The following is a 22207-nucleotide window of genomic DNA, read 5'->3' on the forward strand; positions in this document are numbered from 1 at the left end:
TGTAGTTAATGTTCTATCGGAGATATTCACGACTAAGTCACCCACTTCGGGTTTCGTTGAGGCCTCCCGGAGTCCGTTTTATTTTGTATGACTTTTTCTCCTCCTGGTTGGTTTTCTTTGAGGGTGACTGTTTTGTCCGGTGGTAGATGCGAGTCCTGGCCTTCCCCTAAAAAAGCCGTTTGGGTGCTTGATGTACCCGCTGCCCCACTATCTCTGGCAGCCGATTCCGTGAACACTCTAGGCGCAGGAGGTCTTTGTAAAGAAAGGTCTTCATCTTGCACTACACTCTCTTCAGAGTACGTGTTTGTTGGTTTTTTGGAGAATCTCCTTTGTGAGTATGCTTCCGCCCACGTAAAAACCTCATCCAGTTTATAATCTATGGTGTCACTGCGGAACTTTCTGATCTTGCGTTCATGAACCTCCCGAGCATGGACATCCAATCGAGTGTTAATGTCCTCCAAAATCTTGGTCCAATCTTCTTGTTCAATTTTGGTATTTATTTCATCCTTTAGATGGGCTATATCCTGTGTTAAATCCTTCAAAACTACTGAGAGTTCTTCCACAATCAAGAAGAATCAGGTCCAAGAAGCATTTGTTTAAAATAGCATTCCATCTTACCATAAAGGATTTGTCGACTTTGAATAACATAGGTTTCAGTGCTATACGCAAACCACCAGGTATTCTCTTGACTTTGTGATATTCAATTAGTGTAGTTGAGTGTAATCTTTGATTTATCTCTTTACGCATTGTGTATTCTAGTTGTTTTAACAACTGTGTAGTTGTGCCAGTGGAGGATCCAAAAATCTGTACTTCTTCAATAAGTGAATAAATAGAATCAGCATCCTCCGTAATGTATGCTTTAGTGTCAGCTTGATGTAAAGTTAAATCCGCTATATCCTTGAACGATGCCATATGGTCTATTGGGTGCTAGTCTACAAAGTGACTCTGGGAGGCGTGTCTGTCCTCGTTTGATTCTAAGGGAAGAAGTTCATTGTTAAAAGGTTTTTCGTGAATGTTGAAGCGTTTCTCACGCATGACGATAGTTGATCGAAATATTCACCAACATTTAGGCAGAGTGTATCATTTGTCCACGCATCATGAATACGAGCACACATAGCGACTCGGCTTTGAGTAAGCGGGCTATAATGCACACGTGATCCAGGGAGGCGTGTCTTCCCTGTTTCACACTCGTGGAGCGGATGGGAGCTTGTTAATGTTTGTTCACGGAAGGTACAGCCGCACAGCATTTTGATCGGTAACATTTTTGTTTTTATACATTAAACCTAGTACAGTTCATAGAGCCTTTGACAGCACGCACATCTGTTTTTTCATAGCGCACACGATTGGCCAGGGCACGTTGTCTTCGTCTGGGTGTCTCATTTAACAACACGGGATGCGACGTTGATACAGAGACTGGTAAGCCGTTAACTCCTTTATGGTTGATCACACTGCACGCAGAACAGTTTATAGAGTCTTTGACATTACGCATATTTGTTCCTTTCAGTGCACACGATTGGTTACGGCATACAATCTTATGTTTGGCGTCTCATTAGGAACACGATAACGCTGCATCTGATACAGATACTGGTAAGATTTTCAGAGAAAGCACGTGTAGCTTCATTGAGTCAAGTGAATCACACGGTGACTCATTCTGTTTATATTCTCCACTTTTAGATTAATAGCGCAATTTCAGCAGCATGTGAGTCCTGATAACCTCCCTTTCATTCCATTTATTCTTTTTCACCTTTTTGGGTTTTCTGGGCGGTTCCCCCTTAAGTAGCACTGATACAAAGAGCCCCGCATGTGCAAACCCTATGTTGCATGTGTTAAACACAACACGGAAAGTGAGAACTCTTAATGTATATCTTTTTACAGAGCCAGCGGGATCATACCAAATCTCCATTGAACAGTTGTTATTGGAACAAGAAACTGGTCATCATCATGATTATATGTTAATTATGTTATAGCCCTGAAGAAGGGTCGAATGTAGACCCGAAATGCATTGGGTTGTCTTTATTTACATCATTGAATTAAGATACAAACATACATTGTTTCATTATTGAAATGTATCTGTTGATATATTGTTTATTTATGATGAATTTTGTTTTAAACAAATAATGTTTTAAATACACTAAATGATAACAATTGAGTACATTGTTATATATTCCTTTTTGCTATATTATTCTCTACACAGAGTTTTGATGATTATTGCATTAAATTGTTTAAATTTCTAAGACCGGAGGGTCACAGCGCTGAGCGTCTTCCAGACCAGAGTGTGCCCTGGTCTCGACAGTACATTTTCCACACAGGGGGTTGGGTATTCCCCTAGCCAGACTCCTGACTCTATCATAATTTACACAATGCATAGGTGTATCTTTAACTAAGGGTCAAGGTTAGGAGTGCAGCTCTACACTCACAGTGAATTTTCAGTTTTTTACCCAATTTGTAGACTAGCACCCAATAGACCATATGGCATTGTTTAAGGATATAGCGGATTTAACTTTAAATCAAGCTGACACTAAAGCATACACTACGGAGGAAGCTGATTCTATTTATTAACTTATTGAAAAAGTACGGATTTTTGGATCTTTCACTGGCACAACTACACAGTTGTTAAAACAACTAGAATACACAATGCATAAAGAGATAAATCAAAGATTACATGCAACTACACTAATTGAATATCACAAAGTCAAGAGAATACCTCGTGGTTTGCGCATAGCACTGAAACCTATGTTATTCAAATTTGACAAATCCTTTATGGTAAGATGGAATGTTATTTTAAACAAATGCTCCTTGGACCTGATTCTTCTGATTCTGGAAGAACCCTCAGTAGTTTTGAAGGATTTAACACTGGATATAGCCCGTCTAAAGGATGAAATAAATACCAAAATTGAACAAGAAGATTGGACCAAGGTTTTGGAGGACATTAACACTCGATTGGATGTCCATGATTGGGAGGTTCATTAACGCAAGATCAGAAAGTTCCGCAGGGACACCATAGATTATAAACTGGATGAGGTTTATACGTGGGCGGAACCATACTCACAAAGGAGATTCTCCAAAAAACCAACAAACACGTCCTCTGAAGAGAGTGTAGTGCAAGATGAAGACCTTTCTTTACAAAGACCACCTGTGCCTAGAGTGTTCACGGAGGGGGCTGCCAGAGATAGTGGAGCAGCGGGTACATCAAACACCCAAACAGCTTTTTTAGGGGAAGGCCAGGACTCGCATCTACCACCGGACAAAACAGTCACTCTCAAAGAAAACCAACCAGGAGGGGAAAAAGTTGTAAAAAAAAAAAATGGACTCCAGGAGGCCACAACGAAACCCAAAGCGGGTGACGTAGTCGTGAATATCTCCGATAGAACATTAACTACAGAGGAATTAAAAGTTCTGAACAAAGGAACATCGTTCGTTCCCACTTATTCATCGAATCCTCTTGAAAGCGAAATCACATTGTTCAAATTCACTCGGAAATTACGCCTTAAATGTTTTTTTTCAACAATCCAGAATAATGACACACAAGATACACCTGAGCGTTTTCGTCCAAAGAGCAGGTTTATGCCACCCATTTCACATAAGAGTATTGACAATTTTGAATCTTTGGTAAAAAAGGATTTGGAATCAATACAATATCACCAACCTAAACACACCAACTTGTCCAAGAAAGAGAAAAGGATTTTGAATGACCTACGTCAAGACCAGAGCATAACATTTCAACCGACCGACAAAGGGGGGGCCCTTGTTATTATGAACACCTCATTTTATGAACGGAAGGTGATGGAACATGTCCAGGATCTGGATACATATATTCCATTAGATATGATCCTACTCAGGAATTTGTTAAATATCTGGATGTGTTGATTAACAAAGCTGAAGATGAAGGACTCATCAATAATAATACGAAAAAATACTTACAAACAGCCCATCCACAAATTCCTCATATTTACATGCTTCCCAAAATACATAAGCATGCCAGAAATCCACCATGTCGCCCCATCGTGGCAGGATGTGGGTCGATACACGAACCCATCGGGCGGTTCATTGATAATCATTTACAACCTATGGTACAAAAATGGTCTACCTACCGACAAAGGGGGGGCCCTTGTTATTATGAACACCTCATTTTAGGAACGGAAGGTGATGGAACATGTCCAGGATCTGGATACATATATTCCATTAGATCATGATCCTACTCAGGAATTTGTTAAATATCTGGATGTGTTGATTAACTAAGCTGAAGATGAAGGACTCATCAATAATAATACGAAAAAATACTTACAAACAGCCCATCCACAGATTCCTCATATTTACATGCTTCCCAAAATACCTAAGCATGTCAGAAATCCACCATGTCGCCCCATCGTGGCAGGATGTGGGTCGATACACGAACCCATCGGGCGGTTCATTGATAATCATTTACAACCTATGGTACAAAAATGGTCTACCTACGTAAAAGATACCACTGATTGTTTACTGAAACTGGAAAATGTACGTCAGCTGATCACCGAATCCACGATTTTCTGTACAATTGATGTAGTGGCGCTTTATACGTCTATAGCTCAAAATGAAGGTCTGGAAGCAATAGAGTGGCGGCTATTACAATCAGACATGAATCAGGATTTAGGGGTATTTCTGATGGAATTACTCAATTTTTCCCTATACCATAGTTACTTCCAGTGGAACACCAAATTTTACCTTCAACGGACCGGCACGTCCAAGGGGTTTCCGGGGGCGCCTTCGCACGCTAACACCTTTATGGCGTATTTTGAAGAGACACATATTTTACATCACCCCGAATGGCAACAACCGGTAATTTTATTCTTGAGATTCATTGATGACATCTTAGTATTATTGAAAGGTGAAAAGGAAACATTGGTGAAATGTATCAATGAACTGAATACAAGAAATCCACGAATCAAGTTCACACATGTTATCGACTACCATCAGATCCAGTTCCTGGACATCCAAATAAACAAAACCCCTGGGGGGTTTTCCACTACAGTCTATCGCAAACCCACGGATGTGAATAATACCCTGCACTACTCCAGTGCACATCCCAAATCTTTGAAAGATCATTTGCCAGTATCTCAATTCACACGTTTCAAGAGAATAACATCTGATCCCATTCAAAGTTCAGCGTTAATTGAACACCAAATAGCTCGATACAGAACACGAGGATACCCTGAATCCACACTAGAGCATGCAAGAGTGACGATTGAAGCACAGACAAGAGAAAAATTACTCCAAAAAGTTGAAAAACCAGGTACACAACGCATGGTTTATGTTCTCAAGGAATCAACACAAGCAGGTCGGATTGAGAACATCATCCATAAAAGATGGGAAATTATTACTCAGGAGCCTGACTTTGCTAATGTATTTAGGGGCAACCCGCTATTTGCACACAATCGTGCAAAAAACTTGAGGGAACTTTTTAAAAAATCAACATCATTGGAGAAACCGGCATTTAAAGGCATGTGAAAATGCCATAATTGTGGTCAATGTGGCAATGTCATCATGGGCAAGACCTTCGCACACCCTCGCACAGGTCAACACATACCATTAAAACATACATCGGACTGTAACACAACTGGTGTAATTTATGCCATCCGCTGTCCTTGCGTGTTGGTATATGTGGACAGAACATCAAGAAAGGTAAAACCTCGCATCATCGAGCATAAAAGCTCAATTCGTAACCAACACCTCACATCAAGCTTAGCCTCACATTGGATAAGGGCAACCCACACCATACCACAAATCAGATTCACGATACTGGAGAAGGTAGCTGTAGTAACAGGTAGAGACCACCACATGATGCTATCAAGAAGAGAAACTACATAGATCAAAAAATTGGGGACAATGAGTCCGGGGGGGCTTAATGACCAGTATGAAATGTGATGCTTCTTATAAATTTTGATGCTTCTTATAATATCTTGGAGTCAGTACATTGTGATAATAGTACAATTAATCAACTGATGTAAAGGTTTTGCACACACGGGTACTCTTTTTGTAATCCAATTAATTGTTCAGACACTCCCCAATCCATGACTCACATTCTTTATTCATTGCGTTGAATTGCGGATATTGTATTTGACCTACCATTACCATTCTTGAGTTTTTCTGTTTATTGTGGGTTACTCATGTTGTTTCCTTCGCACACTGTCATTCATTATAGTAGACATCTATTAGTATAGAAGCTACACACACTAATGTTGTTCCATGATCGTGGTACAGAGAACAATAACGTTTTTGGCTGCAATAAGGGAGGTCTTAACATCAGGTGACTCTAGGAGGCGTGTCTGTCCTCGTTTGATTCTAAGGGAAAAAGTTCATTGTTAAAAGGTTTTTCGTGATTGATGAAGCGTTTCTCACGCATGACGATAGTTGATCGAAATATTCACGAACATTTAGGCAGAGTGTATCATTTGTCCACGCATCATGAATACGAGCACACATAGCGAATCGGCTTTGAGTAAGCGGGCTATAATGCACAAGTGATCCAGGGAGGCGTGTCTTCCCTGTTTCACTCTCGTGGAGCCGAGGAGAGCTTGTTAATGTTTGTTCACGGAAGGTACAGCCGCACAGCATTTCGATTGTTAAGAGTCTGATTCCTTTTTGTTTTTATACAATAAACCTAGTACACTTCATAGAGCCTTTCACAGCACGCACATCTGTTTTTTCATAGCGCACACGATTGGCCAGGGCACATTGTCTTCGTCTGGGCATCTCATTTAACAACACAGGACGCGACGTTGATACAGAGACTGGTAAGCCTTTAACTCCTTTATGGTTGATCACACTGCACGCAGAACAGTTTATAGAGTCTTTGACATTACGCATATTTGTTCCTTTAAGTGCACACGATTGGTTACGGCATACAATCTTATGTTTGGCGTCTCATTGGGAACACGATAACGCTGCATTTGATACAGATACTGGTAAGATTTTCAGAGAAAGCACGTGTAACTTCATTGAGTAAAGTGAATCACACGGTGACTCATTCTGTTTATATTTTCCACTTTAAGATTAATAACGCAATTTCTGCAGCACGTGAGTCCTGATAACTTCCCTTTCATTCCATGTATTCTTTTTCACCTTTTTGGGTTTTTTGGGTTTTAGAATTGAGTGTATATTAAATAGAAAATTACTGTTACAGATAACAACACTAGAAAACAAGAATCACGGCTAATAGAAGAGAAGCACAGTTCACATCACTTCCGGGTAGGTCCAATTATATAGTATGTGAGAATATTTTCTGTGTGTAAATTACGAAGTGATAGGAATTTAAAAGACATTGGGCCCGATGTAGGTATCCCAGATTACCGATTCTTAAATACGGAATCATACCGATTCGGTATTTAAGAACTAGCAATCGGGATGTAGGTAATATTACCGAATTAATTACCGAATCGGTATGATTCGGTAATTAATGAATCGGTATTTACCGATTCTGTAATTGCCATTGATTCCTATGGGACTTGAGGCCCATAGGAATCAATGTCAATTACCGAATCGGTATATACCGATTCGGTACACTTTCCGAATTTGCAAGGGGGACAGGGTGTTACTTTGACACCCTGTTGCACCCCTTATTCTGGCCTGTGTGCCACATGGCACAGGTATACATGCACAGATGTGCATGTACACAGGAATCCGTTATTTACCATTACATAGTATGTCATGGTAAATAACTAATTCTTAAGGGCCGGTGGCACTGTTTTCAGTGCCACCTACATCACAAACTTAAGATTCGGTAAATTTACCGATTCGGTAATTTACAGAATTGGTAAATTTACCGATTCTGTTAATATACCGAATTGGTAAATTTAAGTCCCCCTACATCTCAATCACCAAATACCGGTCGGTAACGGCCGAAATCGGCCGTTACCGACCGGTATTTGGTGACCTACATCTGGCCCATTATCTCTTGCAGCCAAATACCGAGTAGCCAGAAGAGGACCATTAACAGGCTTGTGAAGCTGAAGAAAGACTCGGACGGGTGTGAGCAGTGTCTTCTCTGTCCCATCCCCTTTACCCCCCGGGAAGTACTTGGCATGGTGTGAATAACAAACATATTGCTGAGAAACTTTGGAGGGGTGTTGGGAACTAGCGGCCATCTGCTCCTGTGCTCGTGAAGTACAGCCTCTGACAACATCACCCGTATTCCCACGATAACTGCCCCATAATTTAACACTATGGTGGACACCCCCAAATATCAGTAATAGGAAAGAGTCACACAGCACTTAAGAAAACAACTCAAAACTTTATTGAACATTTCTTTTTTCAAACTTTAGTTTTTCATAAACATATATAAACGATAAACTAATAAAGTACATTTAACAAATAGAATACAAAACAACAAGGCAAAACCCTCCTCTGGGGACCATGGATGTTGATGTCAAAGCCTGGAAAATAAAGCACACAATAAAGATGTTTGTAATGCGCATATCAAAGGAGTGAGACACAGAGAAACAGAGAAGGAAAAAAAGCCAGAAAAAAAGAGGGAAGGAAAGGAAGGGAGAAGGGAGATAGAGATAGAAGGAAATGAAGGAAGAGAGTGAGAGAGAGAGTAGAGAGACAGAAGTGAGAGAGAGAGAGAGAGAGAGACAGAGACACTTCCGCCCCTGTGCATCCATGACCAAATAATTACCTGCTGACACCGGAATGTCTACCAGTGGGCACTCCACATGCCCATCAAAACTCCCGCGGAACTCACAGATGTCGCTGAGTCCTGAGTCACGAATGGCGGAGATCACATCAGCTTCTCTGCGGCCCGGCAGCTGGCATCTGTCCAAGGCATTTCTGAAAAGATACCAGAGTTCTTTCTGTGAGAGATACCCCTTTCACGCTACCTCTCCCCACATCAGCAGGTAACGCACCCTCTTCCCACATTACCAACATACCCCCAACAACCTTCTTGGGCCCGGAAGTGTCCCTGTGTGGCTGGACAAAGAATAATCTTAGTCATGTATAGATTTATATATAAAACATTTTATTTAAAGAAAACAACAACATGAGAACATATGTTGGATGAAGCAGACTGGGCTTTCATACCACAGGCTTGCACTGCCATCTTGTGGTGAAAATTGAGAACATAATTTTACACAGTTAACCTCCATGTCAATTATGAATGAATATATTGATGAAACTATTTATATATGTCCTTTATTTGGCAAAGATTTCCAGTAAGCCTGGGTGGAGTTCTGCTACATGGAACTCCGCAAGGTTTAAAAGAAACTCTGCCATGCTACACGGGGCTCCGCAAGCGGCGGACTACGTTAGAATAATGCCATTTGCTGTGATTTTCAGTGCGGTGTGTTTGTCCGCATTGTGCAATCATCACAAACGGCACCATGCACAGCGCAAGTGGGCACTTCTTCCTTTTCTGCCGCTCAATAGATTTTTTATCCGCGGCAGCTTTTTCAATGCGAATGGACGGTTTCTCAAAGCGAGCAATTGCGAACACACTCGACCCCTAGTAATGAGAAATCTGAATGCCCCCGTTGAAAAATCCTGTCGGAAGGTGGATTTTCCTCGCTTGTGCTCGCCAACTTGATGTTGATGAGCGTGAGCGGGAAAAAAACTTTTTCAAAACTCCGCAAGCTCTACGTAATGTAGAGTGCGAAAAACTCCACATACTCTGCAAGCGCAGTGGAGTTCACCGCCCGGGGTTAATTCTCAGGACCTTTGTGGAATTCCATAGAGTGAAACTCTGCAAGCTGTGCCCAGGCAACAATAGCATGGAGGCTAAGCTGGTGTAGAACCTTGTATTTTCAAAATTTTGGGCAAAGGGAGACCCACCCAAGGGAGTACTGAAGATAGAAAGATGTTATTGGTGGAACCACCAAATGTGGTGCGGCATGACAATAGGTATAGCAGAATCTGAAGAGCTACATTTTAGAACAGCACTCCAGAAAGCAGCACACTGCAATACAACAAATTAGGTTGCTGAGATGCATTGCATCAGGGTATAGATTGGCAGAAAGCCGGTTTTACTAAATATGGCCTTCAATTGCTCTCCTCCTATGCACTGGCATGCAAATTAGAGCCAAGCACATAGCTTTTCACCACAGTACAAAGGTGAATACATGCTGTCTAGTATAGGTTTTGCACTGGAAGAGTAAATGTCCAGTCCAAAGCTTAGATAAGATGTAACACACTGAACTCATTGGATGTTTGCTGAATTGAGCAGCATATACAAAGTGTGTGAAATGGAACAAGAAATAAATACATTTCTCAAAGTTAACGCCTGCCTTAAGGAGGTGTGATTGTTTTTTTATACAAACCAGTTCTGACAATGTTTGCAGATCTGAATTTGCATGAAAATCGATGGGTGCAGCATTGGAGCGCCGAAGTACCACCCACGAAATGTCCCGTTCACGCAAAGTGGAACACAGAAACACAAAGTAGCACAATGCCTATGTGCAGTAATAACAGTAATAAAGGGAAATGTTTTTGTGCTGGAAAGTACATATATTACCAAGAATTTGCGTTGTTTTGTGTCATGTTTTGTGACTTTGTTGCTCCTTCATGTCTTGATAAATCTTGCTGAGTGATTTTATGTATTTAGAGAATAGATCCGGATCCATTTCAGATTTTTAAGATAACTAAATTTATCTAAATGTGGATATGCAAAAAATCTAGCATGGATCTGGCCCTCCAGAACCAACTTTGGAGAACCCTGTGTTAAATCATAAAAGTTCAATGCTACAAGTCTTACTGATGAGTTTCTAGAGCAATTTCCTGAGATTATAGTGTTAAGTATGTGGCCACCTTGAATTACTGACTGCTTTTCAAGAATGAGCTTTGATTCAAATATGTCTCCCCCTGATTCTGAGTTGGTTGTAAAGGGGAGAAGGTCAGTGTTAGTGATTTTAGTGTTAGGCCTTCTGTTGATGTAAACAATGCAAGTTTCTTGGTTGAATTTAATAGAGAAATGTTTCTTGCACATATGGAGATTGCAGGTTGTGGGCATTGCATAGAGAATGTCTCCAGATCTGTGTAATGTCATTGATGTGTACAGTCATCTCTTCTTTTTGACATTTTAGACGTGCTGTGTGGAGGCCCGTAACCACGAGGGTGGCTAGGAGAACAAGGGCTAATGGTATTGGTCAAGAGTGCATGCCTCCTAGCCAGAGAGGAAGATTTGCAACAAGGTTGATGTATGTGGGAGCTAGGTTTGTGATCACCAAAATGCTAAAGGTGATCATGTTGTGGTTGACTGCAGTTTATTTTCATTTAATGGTACATCCCTCTCAGCACTCCTGTATCTATAAATCAGTTATAGTCTATTGTGTTTGGATTCACTAAATACATTTGATGTCTGTTACTGGAGTCACCTTCTTTATTCTGCCTAATACATTTCTTCCATTTGAGGCAGGTAAAAGGGTGAGGCGGCTTTTCTTTTGCAAATATTTCTCTTGTCAGTTATGCATGTTAAAATCTTTGTTTGGTAGACATAGTTGTACAGGGTTATTTTTGTAGTGCAAGTAAAAGGGCATTACTCCAGAATGTATTAGTCAATAGAGCTATCTCGCCTATCACTTGCTGACTGAATGCTTGTATTTGATTCTGTACAGTGCTCTTTTGTCTTGTAGCTAAGTGTGTGCTATACAAATACTTCATACATACGAACAGAAGAACTTAAGACAGCCCAGATTCTCCCACTCATCAAGAAACTCCACCAGTCTCTGATAATAATCACAACAATTTACCCATCACTTACTCTTCTATGACAAGAGCACTGAAAAGCATTCCATGGAGAAAGCCAGCAAGGCCTAGATTTACTAATCTCTCATGCAATGCAACGCAATTGTTGCACTGCGTCACATTTAAGAGAGAGAGCAGAAAAGCTCCATATTTTCTAATATATGGCACACATCTGCTCTCTCCATGCCATGTGATGGTGCACTTGTGGCAGCCTAGCGCCAACAAGGAACCCTTGTACCACAAAGCAAGTGTGACTGTGTTGTGGTCAGAATAGTTTTTTTGCAGAAAGGGATGCCTTCCTGCACAAAAACTGCTCTTAGAAACAGATTATTCTTTTTATGTGTGCTGCATTCTGCAGTACACATGCAAAGATGAAGTAACTAGGAGAAATAAATGTATTTCTCTTTGTTACTCGAGCAACATTTTGGCATAAAATCAGGTTTACTGACTTTACAAAATCTGCGTTGCATTAAAGTAAATGGGAGAATGCGGGGGAATGCCCATGCTCCACCTGTGAAATGTCTCCCTGACAAAGGGTAAAGCAATACAGTGAAAGGTGCTGCAAGATCTACAGATGGATCCCGACAGATACAAGAAAGACAGTCACCTAGGCCCTCGTCAGCAGCAGACTCGACTACGGAAACGCCCCCTACGCGGGAGCCCCGACCAAGCTCATCAATCGACTACAACGCTTCCAAAATGCCCTGGCACGACTGACCCTTGATGTACCACGACACGGCCACATCACCCTCCACCTGAGAAACATGCACTGTCTCCCCGTGAACAAGAGGATATCCTTTAAGCTCCTCATCCACGCACACAAGGCACTCCACAAGACCGGCCCAGCCTACCTCAACAGACGGCTCTCCTTCTACACCCCCAACCGCCAACTACGCTCCGCCGACCTCTCACTCACCACCATCCCGTGCATCCGAAGAACAACCACCGGCGGGAGATCCTTCTCCCACCTCGCCGCCAAGACATGGAACACCCTCGCACTGACCCTACGACAGACCCAAGACCTGCTAACCTTCAGGAGGACACTAAAGACCTGGCTGTTCGATCAGTAGCGGCCCCCACCTCCCCCCCAGCGCCTTTCAGACCCTCAGGGGTATGTACTGCACTTAACAAATGACTGATTCATTGAATTGGGGAGCAAAATCCCATGCTAAATCATACACCTTTTGATTTGTGTATTCAAAAGAATGGGTAGGAAAATGTAGGCAAAATGGGTTTCCGAATAAGATGATATTGTGATTTGTAATGTGTGTTTTTGAAGACAACTGCAAGGTCTCCTCTCTTTTTCTTGGGGCTATTTCGGTTGAGAATTCTATATCCAGGTCTGATGGCCTTTATGCTCAATCAGCGCTTGTAGAAGACAGGGTTACTGCTTGAGGTTGGTGAGACCCTACTCAAGCAGCAACCTCAAATTAGCATGTGCTTAACTCTGTTACCTTGGCACAAAAACAGTCAGGCTTAACTTAGAGGCAGGTTGTAAAGTATTTATGCAGCACTTCAAACAGTAGTAAAGTAATAACTCCACATAAGAAAAATCTCACAACAATTTAGAAAAATAGAGTACAATTTAATAAATAATTTGACACCAAAACCACACAATCCAATCAATAGAAACGGAGATATGCTATTTCAAAGATTTAAGGTGGGTATTGCATCTAAAGAAACAAAGCACCAACTCTGGTTATCTGTTTGCGCAAGACTGGGTGAAAGTCACAAGTTCAAGCCGACTGTAATAGAGTGTGGTTCAGATACAGGGACTAGGTTTGTCCCACCGCAAAATTTACATTCTAGTGTTTGCTGCGAAAAGTTCTGTTTGCGGTGGAGGAGGCCGTGAGGAGCAGAGACAGCATTGCGGATGGTCGTCGCTGCAGAGCAAAGAGCAGGCAAGATATCACAGATGGTCATTGCTGTAGTGCAAAGACCCTGTCAGGCATCAAGGAAAGTCATTGATGGTGATTCATGTTGGTGGTCAACGGGGCTGTTGATGCTGCAGTGCGAAGTGCATATCTCGCGTTGACCGTCTTCGCTGGTGGACACCGTCGTGCAAAGAGTCAGGTTCACCATAGCTTCGCTTTGGTGCTCGCCAAGTGTGGCAAAATCTGTGCACAAACAGGACTATTCATGGTCACTAATAGCACAAAACTTCAGGGTTTCTCCTTTTCTTCAAGCAAGAGTTCAACTGATGCCACACCAAGGGTACAAGATCTTGGAAGCTCCTATTGGGGCTCAGGACCTCACTCGGGCAGAGGCCAGCAGGGCTTAGGCAGGTTCAGTTGCAGGTCCAACAGGTCCAGTTGCTGCAGGTCAGCTGGGAAGTTGCAGAGGGCTCTCTGGAGCTTGTTGTGTCCTGTAGCTTTGAACAGAAGGTCAGTCAGCTGACCCTTGGAGTCACTTCAGTCTGTGATGAAAGGTGCAGGCAGTAGCGGATGGTGGCATTTTAAAATGGCAGGGCATAAATACTCCTACTGAAGTGAGTGAGCGAGCTGTTCAACAGGGATACATTTATCAGAATGGTAACCACACTTCCCATGACCATGTCACAGCAGCAGGTCAGCACTTCAGAGATTTAAAGCTTTCTACCTGCAGAGCAGTACGATTGAGGCTGGTAGAGGGGAGATGGTAAAAGTGTGAGGAAGAGGCTCAAAGGAGACAGAATAGACCACTTGTGGCATAGTGAGAGTGAGATACTGGGAGAGATAGTGAGGGGCTCGGCACATAGAGTGGGTAAGCAGGGGAATGGGAAAGGCTGGTGAGGAAGTGGAGAGAGACATATAAGACAGAGGGGTGAGAGCACCCAGCTGGCATGGCAGGTGTGCAAGTGGACCGGCTACTTGCAGATGCAAAGGGGCATGAGAGAGTGGGGAAATAGTAAAGAGATTGGGGGGAGGCCAGATAGACAGTGAGTGAGAGTGAGTAAATCAAGAGGAAAAACGCTGTGGTGAGTATTTCGAACAGATAGACTGGGAGTGAAAAGGGAGAGATTGAGATGGAGAGGAGAGACTGGGAGGAAGAGGAGACCAATTAGTTAAGAGCCAATTGGGACATTAGAGTAGCAGGCGAGGAGAGAAGACAGACTGGGTGAAAGAAGACATATTGGGGAGGAATGAGGCAGGATGAATGGGCAAGGGGAGAGAATCAGAGAAAAGGGGCATCTTGGGGTAGAGCAGATAAATGAGGACCAGTGAGTTCAGCGACATCAGCAGAGAAACTTGGAGAGAACAGAGAGTGGACAAGCTAAAGTGGGAGAGGGCCCCTGAGAACCCGGCCTAAGTTATACAACACCACACACCAAGGACTAGTGCACTGCTCCTGGGCCCTAACAGCACTACATGCACCACACAGCAAAAATAACAGATCACTCCAGCTGTATAGAGGAGTCTCGACAGTGATAGCTTGCACAAACTTAACAATGTTATGTTCATGCAAGCTGGTGCCTGGCATGGATCAGGGGTGGTAAGGAGGGGGAGAGAAAAAAAATGCCCCTACCTTTTCCCTGCATTCCACCTCGGCCGTCTCCTGATGTCTCTTCCGGCTGGAACCAAGCAGGAAGCATCCGGCTCCACAGAGTAAATCACAACCCTGCAATGCAGCATTGCGATTGGTCTAAGCCCATGGTTCAGTGCTCAATCGGGCGAGGGAGCTTGGGCATGTTCTCCTCCGAGGCTGTAAAACAGCCTGGGCGGAGAACATGCAAAGTGCACATTACTTTTTAGCCGGCCACTTCGGCCAGCTAACATGTCATGCACACTTACAAAGTGCTCACCACTACTCCCCCTGCTCTGTGTGCAGAGCAGCCCCGTCCCAACCTGCTAAACTGCTTCAGCTTAGAAAAATAATGATAATACCCTTGTGCTATGACCATTTTATTTTTCCTTTTATTACACTGCTGAAAAGCAGTGAGATGACGCTCCTCTGCCTTTGTGGGGAAGCCACCGATGGGTGCAGGTCCAGTTTTCCTTCTCAGCAAGCAGGGTAGACCTCAAGCAGCAGGCTAACAGGATGTCCTTCTTCTGTAGTATCCAAATGTCCAGGAGTATACCTAAGAGTTGGGTCTGTGGGTCCAATATTTATACTTGGTTTCAAGTTTGAAGTAGAAACAGATTATGGAGGTTTCCACCATCAGAGGTTTTTGGAATTTCCTGCCTAGCTTGTCTGGGTGCACCGCAGACTAGTGTGAAACCATTTGTGAGTGTGCTCAGGCCGAGTCTGCAACAGTAGGAACAAGTGGAATACTATTTTGAGCGAGGAAGGGAGAGGTGATGAAGGAGATTATTTTGTGACATGAGGCAGGTAATGGGAATGTTTTCGGAGTGTGGCTTAGGGGCATGGGATATCTTTAACCAGAGTTCAACAGCATGAGGTGGGAAACACTTATGAAGGGTTCTGAATGAGGAAGTTAGGCTAAACACGGGAGGGTTGTTGCGGTTGGGAAAGGTTGTTTGGGGCACATTCAGTTGCTTGTAAAAGCGCATGTAGAGGGAAAACGTTGATAATAACACATTTTGTTAAAAAGATGATGGGAATGGTTTGATGCTTTTGAAATATTGTCACAAAGTGGTTTGAAAATACAAACTAATGCTAATGTTTTAAACTTGTAGGGAACTCTTGACGAAGGGCCATAAAGGCCCGAAATACATTAGGTAAAGCGGCGAAGTACTGAGGATGTTTTATGTATCCGTCGTGCATCAGAAAAAAGCCTGGATGGGCATATCTGGTTGCACTAGAAGCTGTTGAATACATAAGGGCCTCACATGTGACAGGGTGAAGAGTGATGAATAACATGAACTTTTGGATGATATGGAATAAAACAGTTTAAAAATGGACATATTTGGAGTTGTTGCTGATCAATAGGTGAGCATGCTGTGCGTCTGTTGTTAGAGTGCAATCTTGCTCTAGCCTTCGTTTTTTTTTTTTTTACACGTGGGTGGACTTGGGCAGACCACGTTTTCTGGGCTGCACTCTACAGTCTGAACAATAATCAAAAGTATACTCAACAGAAATCGGAAGAAACAGGTGTGCACTTGGCCCCACCAGATAATTGTTTGCAGGTGACAGCTCCGCCCCATATCAAGTCGGAGTTGGCCCATCATTTTAATACCTACTGCCTTTGTCTCACTGTCTGGGAGTAAGACACAAAGATCAACTGTCAGCTACACCTAATCATGTGACCCAGGATACAGGCTAAGGGACAAAATGAATAGGACAAGAAAATGCCAACTTTCTAAAAGAAGCCTTTTCAGAACTGTGACTGAAAATATAACTTTAGCATTAAGGAGGATATTAATTTACCATTCTTAAGACACCATGTCACCATTCCTACATGCTCCTAATTGAAAGTTATGACATATTAAATGTAATGAGGTAGCCCAATATTATCCTATAGGAGAGATAAGCCTTGCAGTAGTGAAAAACACATTTAAGAATTTTTCACTACTAGGACATGTAAAACGTAAACATGTATGTCCAACTATTTTAAAATATACTACACCCTGCCCTATTGCTGTTTCTGGCCTACCCTAAGGGTGACTTATATGTTTAACAAGAGAGGTTTAGGCCTGCCAAAAGGTTTATTTTTTCATGTTGAAAAGGCAACTTAAAACTGCACCTACAGGCTCCAATGGCAGACCTGAGACATGATGACAGGCTACATAAGTGGGTGGCACAATTAGTGCTGCAAGCCCACTAGTAGCATTTAAGTTACATGTCCTTGGTACAGGTAATATCACTTTACTATGGACTTACAAGTAAATTAAATTTGGCATTTGGGTGTATACCAATTTTACAATGTTTTAGGGAGAGAGCACAAGCATTTTAGCATTGGTTAGAAGTGGTAAAGTATGAAGAGTCCTAAAGGCAACAAAAATGAGTTCAGAAAACAGGAGAGGGAAGGCAGAACATTTGGGGATTGCCATGCAGAAAGGGCCAAGTCCAACAGAACTTCATCATCACCACCAAGTTTATGTGATAAATATGTTTTTCACATGATTTTCTCATGTGCATATATATATATATATATATGTGTATACTTCATCATTCAAAATTATTGAGGTGTTGAAAAAGGGGCCACAAGTGTTGGGTTGTTGGAGGTTGGGCTGAACCAACTGGGAAATTACTGTTATATAAAGAGGATTGGTGTGACACAGTAATTGCGACTGAAAATAATAAGCATATGCCTAGAGGAAGGTTCCTGGCATATTGTTTCACTGAGTGGATGCTCACCTACCTTTATAAATCTGCTTTCAACTATTTGGTGCAATGAGAACACTTAACAATTTCACCTGTTAAAATGATATCCACTAAATTGACCCTCCCCCCTATAAAGGTGCCTTCTAACACTGTACTGCTTAAAGCTTCCCAGATGCTTTATAGAAGCTGGGTAGTTAAATCTTCCAAAATTGGTCTACCCTTCTAGCCTAATGGAAGTACATTTTAAAACAGAAACACATAGTGAGATAAAATGATTCACTATGAACTGGCTGTAATAAAATTGGGGCTGGTCTGCAGTGACAGGCAATAGCACAGCATACTTGACTTGGGAGATTAAATAAAATGCAATAAAATAAAAGGGCTTCACCTAGGCTCATAATTCCTGGTCTTCTCCATCATAAAATATAATGAAAGTGATTCACTTAGATTCCTAATTGCCTGTCTTCTCCAACATGAACAAATGAGCCAGACATGATGACTTATTTTAAGCCAATTTCTTCCAAAAACACAACATGATTCATATGATGTTCTTGGAGATCATTATTCGAAAAATGGGAAATGTTGTTTCGCCTGCTGAAACTTGCACCAGTGGTGATAATAGATGGCAAATGCAAAGATGGTCATGATCCTAGCAAATGAACACTTTGTGAATTTCTTGAAGATTCAATGAAAAACTGCAACTCTCCTGAAGAAAATGGGGAAGGATTCTCACAACTTCTATGGAGCACTCTACCCACCTCAACCCATCACTGATTTCAGAGGCATACAGAAAGAGACCAAGGGCAGAAGGGTGCAGTTACCTGGGACAGAGACAAATCTAGATCCTTGTTAAAAACTCAAGGCGACATCCCATAAAAATCCCCTTGGCGTAACCTGTTCACCTGAGTGTTCTTCCATCTGTTAAGATTACTGTGGTGTGTCTATAATAAGTGGGGTTTCTTGAGTGGATACAGAGCAGTGCCATGGCTGCCCTATGTACAGCATGCCTCATTGAAGCTAATATGCCAATGGGTATCCTCTTTTTCTTTTGTTGATTTGTGAAATTGGTACTCATTCTTGCTGGTATTCCTGGCCCTCCTCTAGCCTCACCCAGTCATAGGCGACCTTCAGCTTCGCCTGATCAGATGAGATGCTTGCATTGTTACTTCTGTTTGATTTTGCCAGGAAGACAATACCAGCATCACTGATCTCCAAATGTTGGGATGCTAGTCTGATGGTTCTCAAAAGTACAGCATGGGTTATGTTTACTGCCCTTTTTATTGAATACTACGACTACCAAGCCCACTGTTCTCAAGGCTTCTCCATGTGGTGCCTGACAATGAAAGGACTCTCAGGTTATGTCAAAGAGAAAAAGTTGCTCTTACGCCTGCCTGCCAAGAAATCAGATGGCACACCTTTGCAGAAAAATTCACCTATCAATGGGGGAGTTTAATGGGTTGAAAAAAGACTAGGTGAGAGAAGTCATAATTCCATCTGAAATTTCATCTGGAACAATGAAACACTGTCTGCACTTGAAGCTACGTTGCATTTCTTTTCCAAACTCAACAGATTGTATGAAATTCAGAGATTTTAATATGGTAATGGGTGAAGACTGGAACCATACATTACACTGAAAAGTGGACAATTCTTGCACACCAGATATGGGGCAAAACAAAGACTGAAGTCTACTGCAAGACCTACTGTTTGTCCATGCACTAGTACACCCTCTCAATTTATCTCACCCTAAAAATATGGAATATATGTTTTAGTTTTGGGTTATGGAAATACAACAAGAATCAATAAATTACTGATCACCGGATCATTGTCATAGAGGGTGAGAGACTGTGAGATGAGGATGGGATAGTAAATTATTTGCAGAGCCCGGGTATTGTGGGGCATTCCATTAAAATGTGGAATATGAATGTTACAGAATGCCAACGACTATGAGAAGAGAATTACCACAGGTCTTATATAAAGAGATTTGGAAATGAATTACCTCTTTTTTGCGTCATACCATCATTTATGGACTTCTGGTAAGGCCTATATTCATAACTCAATGATGAGGGACTCTGCATTGGCTTGTAAGGCGTGACAGCCATAAACAGAAGCAGTGGAGGCTGGTGACATTTGAAAGTGGTGTGGCGTAAAGTTATCGTGATACCGCACTGAGGCGAGCAAGCGTAGCAAGTGAGCCCGAATAACCTACCAGGTTTAAAAAAAAAAGAGTGCATAAATTGAGCATTTTCAAGCAAATTTGAGGAAGCCGGAAGGTTGATAAAGCACGCGCGAAAGTATTATGACATCAATATTAAAGATTACTTATGATAATGACGTAGGTAGCTGCTTGTTCAGTATAATCAGAGAACTTCACTTTACAACCCCCAAAACACAACGCACTGACTCACCTGTAAGCACTGTATTTTCCTTTACAATTGCCTTCTCGATTTTTTGGCAACTCTGAACCTCCTTCACACACAGGTGCATAGAATCACACTCACAACTTAAAGAAGTGACCTTTGCTTTGATTGTTCAGCAGAGAGCCCAGGGGTTGGATGGCCATGTTTTCTGAACACCTTTTTGTCCCACTGACAGGCAATGTGAGAAATTGACACAGCCTTCAGACTTTGCTCTAAAGCTCTCAATGGTGGCCCGTTAAAATTGCCTGAACGCAACTCAGTTCAAAGTATGCACTGTACAAGAAATATGTTACACAACAAAAAACTGAAATACAGCATCCTGGAAATATTGGGCACTCCAAGGAATGCAAGATTAAGTAAACCATGTGAAACATAAACAAAAACTATATCACTGACATGGAATACCTTAATGTTTTATGCATTCATTGCTCAGAAATCAGTAATTTCCCAGTTGTGGATGGGTGGATTGGTGGTGGATGCATACATGCAGGTATGTATGTATGGATAGATAATTGGTGATGTGGGTGGATGGGTGGGGAGTGAATACATGTGTTTGAGATGGATGGTTGGATGGATGAATGGGCTAATAGGTGATGGGTGAATGAATGGATATGTAGGCTATGTATCGATGGATGAGGTTGTGGTGCGAATAGAGGGATGAAGTAAGGAAGAGGTGGATGAGTTGTCTAGAAGATTAAAGAAACCACCAATGCAGGCATAATTATGCAGCACACGCTGCAGGATGACACAATTTGTGGTCCTGTTCATAGCACACAGGGAGGACTATCATTTGAAGCAGTGACACTTCCTTCTGTTGCAACTGCCCTTTAACTTGAGAAATTAAACCAGTGAAGCACACAGTCAAATGTGCCATTAATTCTGTTTTATGAGGCAGACAGGAATATGTTATCCTTTCATTACTGATGTGTGCAGTCATGAATATCCGACAAACACCACCAACAGCCCTGTGTTAAAACGAGATTGCACATGTTATTCCGACTAGGTAGCAGGTGGGAGACATGAGAGCCCTACTTAATTAAGATCATTACCGACAGATTTGGGTCTCTTGCTCACAAGCTCAAAACACCGTTCTAAGAAAAGAACAAGAAATCTGTTCACTCAAGCAGCACACGTGGACGACAATGAAGCCTGTATGAGCTGCCAGGAAGGAGGCAGAATCACTGACAAAATATTGACGTTGAAAATATCGACCTACAAGAATATCGATGCATAAATATAGAAGGCAATAATATCGACATCCTATCTACAACATGGTAAGTACAAAAATATCGGAAAAAAATATAGTTAAAAATATCGATGTTGAAAATATCGTTGTTTTTAAAAATATAAATGTAAAATAAAGTAAATAACACTAGTAAATAAAATAAACATAGTTAAAAATATCTAATAATGTTTACAATTAATTAATACATATACATTAATAATACATTAATTAAACATCTACAGAAAATATATAATATATATGCACTTAATAAGTTGTAATAATTATTTTAATAATTTATAAAATATTTAAAAATATTATAAATTACAAATACTTTTACAAACATAAAACATAAACATAAATAAAAAGTAAAGAATTATGTTTAATTAATAAAAAAATTAAACATACCTTTAATATTTTTAAAATTAATTATATACTACATTATCTAAATGTATACAAAAAAAATAAATAAATAAATAAAAATACTATTCAAAATCCATAAATAAAAAAAATACATTAAAAAAATGTTGTATAGCATAGAACTTAAAATTACCATTCCCACTCCAGAGAGTACAATAGTAGAGAAACCGTGGTATAAGCGTAGAGGTAAAAATCACTATTCCAACTCCAGAGAGTGCAACAGTAGGGAAAA

This window comes from Lissotriton helveticus, chromosome 1_1 (genome assembly GCF_964261635.1).
Source record: "Lissotriton helveticus chromosome 1_1, aLisHel1.1, whole genome shotgun sequence".
In the NCBI taxonomy this organism is placed as follows: Eukaryota; Metazoa; Chordata; class Amphibia; order Caudata; family Salamandridae; genus Lissotriton; species Lissotriton helveticus.